Source organism: Tupaia chinensis, unplaced genomic scaffold (genome assembly GCF_000334495.1).
Source record: "Tupaia chinensis unplaced genomic scaffold, TupChi_1.0 Scaffold000159_1, whole genome shotgun sequence".
Classification (NCBI taxonomy): domain Eukaryota; kingdom Metazoa; phylum Chordata; class Mammalia; order Scandentia; family Tupaiidae; genus Tupaia; species Tupaia belangeri.
The window spans coordinates 1,304,804-1,311,467 of NW_006159630.1; positions in this window are offsets into that span (position 1 = coordinate 1,304,804).

Sequence of the window (6,664 nt, forward strand, 5' to 3'; positions counted from 1 at the left end):
CTGACCTCACCTGCCACTGGGGGGGTGGTGGCTAGGCACGGCCAGGCAGGCACACGCTTAGCTCCAGGGCACGTCCCGCCCACTGCCCCCAAGAGTGGTCAGGACACTCCCCCCCTCATCCCCCCCTCAGCAGACACTGTTGCCCAGGGCGGGAGGTAGCAGTGCCCTGTTTGTCTAACGGGCACCCCCCGCTGAGTACAAAAGGACCAGGGGCATCACTGGGACCCACCGTGTCTTTCTGCCACCTGCACCTGGCAGTCCTCGGCCCAGGGGTCGTAAGGGCAGTCCCACCTGCACCTAGGCTCACACTGGCCTGGTCACCTCCCTCAGCTCCCGTCTGCCCGGAAGGTCCCCAGGCCAGACTGTCCCCTCCCCAGTCAGAGCCTTCCTCACCCCCCTCCCTGGACCACCTCTCCCATCTCCCCACTGCTCTGCCCCCAGCCCTGGCCTTGGGGACCTGGCTGGACCTGCAGGAAGAGCTGGCCGTCAAGCTGGGGCCGCTCTCCATGTGTGCGGACCCTAGTCTTCCAACGGTACAGCTGCCCTCGCGGCCAGGCGTCTGGGAGGAGGGGTGAGGATGTGCCTCCGGGTCTGGGGCAGCTCCCGAGGGGGTGAGGCAGCGGCACTGTGAGCAGAGGGCCCGGGGCTGCAGCACCATGGAGCTGGGTGCTGGGTCAGGGCTGTGGTGCCCTGCTTGGGACAGGCGCGGCAGCCGCCAGGGTGGAGGGGTGACCTGGGCTGGGAGGGCAGCAGAGGGAAGGGCAGTCCCTAAAAGACTAGGCGACCCGAGGGGCTTGGCAGGGCCTCCTGACCCCAGCCCAGCTGCGTCCTGTGCAGAGGTCCCATGCTCAGCCTGCCGAGGTCCAAGGCACCGCAACCCAACCCCTACTGTAGCGTCCCTACCAGGACCCCTACCCCATGCGTGTGGTCCGTAGAGTCGGGTGGCCTGAAGGGCCTCCCTTACAGCTGTGTCCTCCCCATCCAGTTCCTGCTTGGACAGATCAGGGCATGGGCCAGGAGGGGCTGAGGCAAGGCCTCAGAGTGAGAGCCACGCATACTCCCAATGTGTCAGCCCAGAGGTGTCAGCTGCAGTGGCTCGTTCTGGCATCAGGAGTCCCTACACCACCTCAACAGGAGTCTCCTGTCCTCCCCAGGGCCACCTAAGCTCTACCTGGGCAGCTCAGTCCCCCGGGGCGCTGTACCCCACCTTGGCCCCCAGCCCACTCTTGCAGCCCAGGCCACAAGTTTTCCAGCCGGGCCTATAGGGGCTGGGGCTTGTCAAGGTGGGTGGGATCTCCCCAGGGCGCTGCTAGGACTGCCCTGCTCTGGAGGGTGCAGATGGGCCACAGGGCCTGCACCCCTGCACCAGGCCACGGACACCCTGTGCCTTGACTCCTGCCGGACATGATGTGCAGGGCCCAGGGCAAGATGCTGAGTGGGGCCCACGGTTGGAAGAGCAGGCTCTCTTTTCTCCTGAGATGGACTCTGGCTGGCCCTGTTTGGGACGGGCTGGAGGGCCCTACACACGAGACCACATGTCCACCCAGGTCCCCTGAATGTGGCCTCGTCTAGAATCAGGGTCTTTGAAATGCCCTTCATGATTCTAAGACAAGGTCATCTTGGAGTCAGGTGGGCCCCAAGCCCGTGGCCAGGGCGCTCCCAGAGTGAAGCAAGGTGAGGTCGGGCGTAGCTACGCGGAGGGACGGTCCCGGGACGATGAGGGCATGGGCAGCGAGGGTTGCCGCAGCCATGGGGAGTAGGGGAGACTGGAGGGAGGTACCTTGCAAGCTCCCAGAGGCCTACCCTGTCCACACCTTCGTCTCAGACTTCGGGCCTCCAGAGCTATGCGAGGAGAATGGGGCTTGTCCTAGAGTGTGCAGCACCGAGCTCCTGTTTCAGTAGCTGCACGCGCTGCCTGTGGGCTGTGATGGCAGCCGTGAGCGTGTGCATGTGCAACACACGTCCCACTGAGGAAGGCCTGGGTTACCTCGGGCGTCCCCCAGGGGACAGGGAACGGAGCCAGCACGAGGGAGACCTGCGCCTGTCCGTCTCCACAGAGGCGTCATACAAGGGGTAACGCCTGCGATTACAAAGGCGCCGAGAGCCCCGAGGTCTGCAGTTGGCAAGCTGGGGCCCGGGAGGGCTGATGGCGAGGTTCTCGCCTGAGAGCTGGCAGCTGTGGACCGGCCGCTTGAGTTCCTGTTCAAGTACCAGCTCTGCATGGCCGGCGCTCCGCCCTCCGGGAGAGTCAGCCCTTTTGTAGTCGCACTTCTTTGGGCTGATCAGACGGGCCCGCCCCTTGCTCACTCTGCGCGTGGTGTTTGGGGTTCTCTTTCCGGAGGGCACATGTGCTTGCCACACAGGAGCAGGCAGAGATGAGGGAGGGACCTGCCGTGGGTGGTCGTGCCGCAGCCCCTGCTGTTTCTCCCCCTGGGAACACACATGCAGGGAGCCCACTGTGTGCGTCAGCCATGGCTGGATTAAAGCTGGTCGGCCATGTGAGATCCCATCCCCTTAACCCCTAGGCTCCAGGGCCAGCCCCATGCTTCAAATGTTCATCTCGATTAGTTAAACTTTTTTTTTTTGGAGAGATTTTTGCTACAGGGCGCATGCGCTCGCCAGACAGACAGAGAGACAGAGAGACAGAAAGCGAGAAATCACCCCCCAGGGTGGATGGCCACGCCTGCAATCCCTTCTCCTCCATTCTCCTCTCGGGATCTTGGGCACACACGCACACGCACCCAGCGTGAGTTTTAAGCCACCGGGTCTGGGACGCGAACCGCGGTCGACTATGTGGGAGTCCAGCAACATAGCCATTACGCTAACTGCTGATTCCCTAGTTAAACTTTTTATTTGCGATTTTCTGAAAGCAAAAAACCAGAACCACTCTCAGGGAGTACCATTTGGCCAGCTGCCTGTGCAGCCCAGGCCCAGCCCTGCCGATGCGTATTAATCTCACGCAGGAGTGGACTTACCGGGTTGCAGGAGCCATGGGGTGCAGCCGACATTACCAAGTGGTTTCCAGAAGTGTCCATCTCACTTTGTGCTCCGGTCAGAAGTACCTGAGAGGCTGAGGCGTCCCACATCCTCACCAGCATTTAGAATTGTCAGACTTTCTGAGACCAGCAGTTGGTGTGATGACTATGTTGCTGGACTCTGATGTAGTCGACTGCGGTTCGAGTCCCAGACCCGGTAGCTTAAACTCATGCCCGGTATGTGAGTTTGTGTGCCCAAGATCCCAAGAGGAGAATGGAGGAGAAGGGATTGTGGTGTGGCCATTCCCCCGGGGGGTGATTTCTCGCTCTCTGTCTTTCTCTGTCTTTCTGGTGAGTGCATGCGCCCTATAGCAAAAACCTCTCCAGAAAAAAAAAAAAAGAATCGTCACACTTTCTTTTTTTTTTAAGCTTTTGCCATAGGGCATGTGTGCTCACTAGAGAGAGACAGAGAGAGGGAGAGTGAGAATCACCTCCCAGGTGGATGGCCAGGCCACAATCCCTTCTCCTCCATTCTCTTGGGATTTTGGACATGCATGCACATGCACCTGATGGGATTCTCAAGCCGCTGGGTCCGGTCTTGAACCACGGTTGGCCATGTAGACTCTAGCACCTTCATTGCCACGTCACCAGCTGCCCCCCTAGAACCATCAGTCTTTAACCCGGGGCCTCTGGCTGTGGTTGAACGACTCCGCTCCCTGGTGGTTAATGAGGGTGACCGGCCTCCTGCCAAGGAGGCATCTCAGTGCCCTTCCAGGCTGTGGTGCTTGCTCGGGTGTGTCGCCCCATCACAAAGGCTGGCTTACTTGGCTTTTTTTGAAAAGATTTCCCCCACATTTATTATATTTGTTTACTTTTAGTTTGCTTAAGGGAATATGCACTACCCAGAGAGAGACGGATGATAGAGCGGGAAAGTGAGGGAGCACCCCGAGTGGGGTGGCCTCGCCGCAGTCCCTTCCTGTCCATTCTTCTCCTGGGGTTTGGGCACACATGCACACACGCCTGGTGTGTTTTTCAAGGTGCCAGGTCCTGGACTCAAAGCACCTGGCTGGCCACGTGGGACTCAGCGCCTTCACCTCCAGGCCAACGGCTGGCCCTGTTTTTTCTTTTATGACTAGTGTCCTTGGGCCCTGAGTCAGAGCCGCTGACCACAATGTCTGGAGGAGTTGCCCCTGTTTCTTTCCTAGGAGCTTTGGGGCTTGTTTTTCGCTGTGGCCTGTGGCCCCTTTGTCATTCATTTCTGTATGCAGTGTGATACAGCAGTCCCTGTCCAGCTGACGCGGCCCAAGTGCCAAGGCCAGCCTCTCCGCTGTGCATCGTTGTCTACCAGCTGATGGGGAGGGCCCTCCTCGCCACTGTCTGTCCGGCTGCCTGCTGCCAACTCTCAGGGGTCTGCCCACTGCTCAGCGAGCTCACCTACCAGCTTCAGCAGAGGCCACAGAGCTGCCGGCCACCTGCTTGTCCTGGTCTCGTGGTCCAAAGTGCCCAACTGGCTTCCTTCTGCCCATAGGACGGCCTTCCCTCCTCCACACAGTCCACGCCCTGTGTTCTGTGGCCGCTGCAGCTCCCAGACATGGGCCCTGCCTCAGCCAGTCACCGAAGACCCTGCCGATGACAGGGGGACAGCGGCATGGGGAAGGCCCCCATGGCTGGTGGGCCCTCTGGTCCAGTACCGCCCAGGCACATAGGGTCCAGGGGGACTCGTGTGCATGGGAGCTAAGGACACTGCAGGCGAGATCCTGGAGTTGCATTGTGGTGGGGCCTGGGACGGCCAGGACGAGACAGGTCTGGTGGGAGGCTGGGTGGTCAGTACGGATCTGGGTGACACGTGTGCAGAGGGACGGGGGAAGAGCAAGGCCAGGAAGCATTCCAGCTGGAGGCTGGCATGTGTTTCCGGGGTAGGCGAGAGGCCAGCAGGAGGCCAGGAGGAGGCCAGCAGACCCTCGGTGGGGGAGGAGGGGGAAGAGAGGGGAGATGGAGTCTGAGGGTCAGGGACTGATGCTGGACTCCTGGGGTCCTCCCTGGCCACTTGAGAGTCTGGCTCTGTGGTGAGAGCTTGGAGCTGTCCCACTGGGAGGAGGGGGTTCAGAGCAAGGCCCAGAGGAGGGCTGCTGGGACAGGGGTAGGCAGTGCAGCTGGCTTTTGCAGGGACCTTGAAGACCTCCAGGATTTGACGCGGGGACCTTCAGAGAGACACAGGTGTGGATGTCCGCTGAGCCTGAGGAGCATGCCAGGCAGCCGGCGTGTCCCATCCCCGGTGTGTGAGGCCGTGGGCGAGGAGCCTGGTGTGGGAGAGGCCCTGCGGGGGCGGGGGGGGGCAAGGTGGCTCTCAGGGGAGGAGGGGCCGGGTGGAGAGACCAGAGGCTGTGTCTGGAAGGTTCCATCAGAATAAGGTCAACCCCTGGGCCAGCTAAGATGAGGCCGAGCCTGGCCCTGGGACCTGGCGGGTGGGGGCTGCTGGCATTGCGTGAGCACCTGTCTCCTCCCACCCCAGGCTGAGTGCCCTTGCAGGGCTCACCTCACCCCACCTGGCTCCAGGTAGCAGCCACAGGTCCCCTCTCTGGACCTCCCCTTCTAGCCCTGCCCTCGGGAGCCCCTGCTAACGGCATCCTCCTGGCAGGGGGTGCTCCCTGAGGTGTCTCTGACTTGCACGGGAAGGAGGGACAATGAAGGACAGCCCGTCTCCCATCTCCAACCTGCGTGACTGCCAGGCCCACCACCTGGAGGGACTCTCCTTACCTGGCTGACCCCGTCTGGGCCAGTGACTCAGTGTTGGAGCCGTTGTCACACAGAATCAGACCAGAGGCCAAAGCTACAGGAGCCCCAGGTCCCAAACCAAGCTGTGGACAGAGCAGTGCCCTCCGGAGGCTCCGAGGCCTCGGCTCTCCCTCTACCTCATGTTTTTAAAAATATATATTCTAGGGGTCAGCAGGTGGCATGGTGGTTAAGCCGCCGGACACACTCACATGGCCGACCACAGTTCGAATCTCAGACCTGGTGGCTTGCTTTCTCACTTTCCTTCTCTTTCTCTCTCTGGTCAACTTCAAAAAATAAAAAGTAAAATAATGACAATGAATAAAATTTAAAAATATGTATACATATATATACACTCTATATTCTTGGGACCAGCAGTGGCATAATGGTTATGTCACTGGACGCCCACGTAGTCGACTGTGGTTTGAGTTCCAGACCCGGCAGTTTAAACCTCACACCACGCACGTGTGCGCGCGTGCCCAAGGTCCTGAGAGGAGAATGAAGGAGAAGGGATTGCGGCGTGACCATCCCCTCTGGGGGTGATTTCTCGCTTTCTGTCTCTCTGTCTCTCTCTGTCTGTCTGGCGAGCGCACGCGCCCTATAGCAAAAACCTCTCCAAAAAAAAAAAAGTTTGTTTATTTATTATTGAGCGAATGAGCCAGACAGACAGACAAGGATCCCGAAAGGGCCTTGCTTCCGCCGCACCTACCCCAGCCTTTCAGTGGCCACTCCCAGAGCCTGGCAGCCTGGGCCTCCCCACGGCGCCAGCGTCTCCCCGCGCCCCGCCTCCAGTCTCCCCGCGCCCCGCCTCTGGCTGGCTTCCGTAGTCTTTCTGAGATGTCCGTGTTGTCAGAGGGACCCCGTAAGCAGGGCAGTTTGCTCTTCCCCTTCCTTCCGGGGGTGTCTCCTAGCGAGCA